We start from the raw sequence: 1629 nt of genomic DNA, 5'->3' as shown, positions 1-1629 counted from the left end.
GTCCATCTTGCTATGTTTGCACTTTGGTATTTATGGCCTACATCCGATGATTTGGAGGGTGTGCTAGCTAGCATTCCAGAAGGGATAGTGATCCATTTGTTTAAGGTTTTAATGTTTGAATGGTTTCAGAAGGGAAACTCTCAAGGGTGGTACTGGCCAGGAGTGGTGTGCCATGCCTATAACCCAGTACAGTACAGGGGCAGGGGCAGGCTAAAGCAGGAGGGTTTACAAACTTCAGGCCAGCCTGGGCCATTATGTTATGAGACTTCTCAGACCTCAGAGATGGAGTTGGAGGGAAGGTAACACATGATTCCAGGACCAGGGTAGGAGGACTAGATGATCTGACAGCCTCTCTTGGACAGTGCAGGGGCCCGGTGGGTGGAATGCTTGTCATGCAAGCATGCAGATGAAGTCAACCCCAGTGGGGCTGGGTGGCTAAGAGCTCCGTTTCCAGAGCCACACTGGGCAGCTCACAACTGGCTTGTGACTCCACCTGCAAGGGATCTAATGCCCTCTGGCTTTCATAGACACTATACTGGGACACACACACACACACACACACACACACACACACACACACACACACACACACACACACAGAGAGAGAGAGAGAGAGAGAGAGAGAGAGAGAGAGAGAGAAAGAGAGAGAGAGAGAGAAATAAAAATCTTCTGAAATGGAGGTGCAATGGTGGCCTGTGCCTGTAATCCCAGCACTGGGGAGATGGAGACAGGATCTTTGGGACTTACTAGCCAGACATTACAGCTAAACCAGCAAGTTCCAGATTCAGTGAGAGACCTGTCCATAACTACAGCACTAGGGAGGCAGAGGGAAACGGTCTGCAGAGAGTTGCAGGACAGCCAGAGCTGCATGGAGATACATGTTGGAAAGGGGGGGGGGTGGGGTGGGGGGGTGGAAGGTTGGCTGGAGAGATGGCTCAGCAGTTAGGAGCACTGGCTGTTCTTCGAGAGGACCAGATCGAGTTCCCAGCACCCACACGGCAGCTCACCATCATCTGTACCTCCGGTTCAGAGCATCTGATGTTCTCTGGCCTCCACCGCACCAGGCATGGACACTGCACAGACTTACATGCAGGCAGAAGGTGGAAGGTGACTGGAGATCCTCAAGGCTAACCTCTGACCTTCAAAGGTGTGTGCACACAAACTGTGGGGCTCAGACTGAAGATCAGTGACCCAATATGTGTGTATCGCAAAGCTGTGGCTCTGATGCTCACTACCAAAGAGCCCATTTAAAAACAAGTGTCACCAGGCCTTGGTGGCACACGTCTTTACTCCCATCACTCGGGAGGCAGAGGCAGGAGGATCTCTGTGAGTTCGAGGCCAGCCTGGTCTACAGAGTGAGTTCCAGGACAGGCTCCAAAGCAACACAGAGAAACCCTGTCTCAAAAAACCAAAATAATATTTTAAAAAATGTGTCCCAAACCAGGCAGTGGTAGTACACGCCTTTGATCCAGCACCCAGGGAAGCAGAGGCAGGCAGATCTCTGAGAGTTCAAGGCCAGCCTGGTCTACAGAGAGAGTTCCAGGACAACCAGGACTACACAGAAACCCTGTCTGGAGGAGGGACAGGGTATATATGTCCCATTCAGTAGTGAAGTGAGCCCTTAGGACA

The sequence above is a fragment of the Cricetulus griseus genome, chromosome 9, assembly GCF_003668045.3.
Source record: "Cricetulus griseus strain 17A/GY chromosome 9, alternate assembly CriGri-PICRH-1.0, whole genome shotgun sequence".
Classification (NCBI taxonomy): Eukaryota; Metazoa; Chordata; class Mammalia; order Rodentia; family Cricetidae; genus Cricetulus; species Cricetulus griseus.
Note: the sequence above shows the minus strand (reverse complement) of the source record.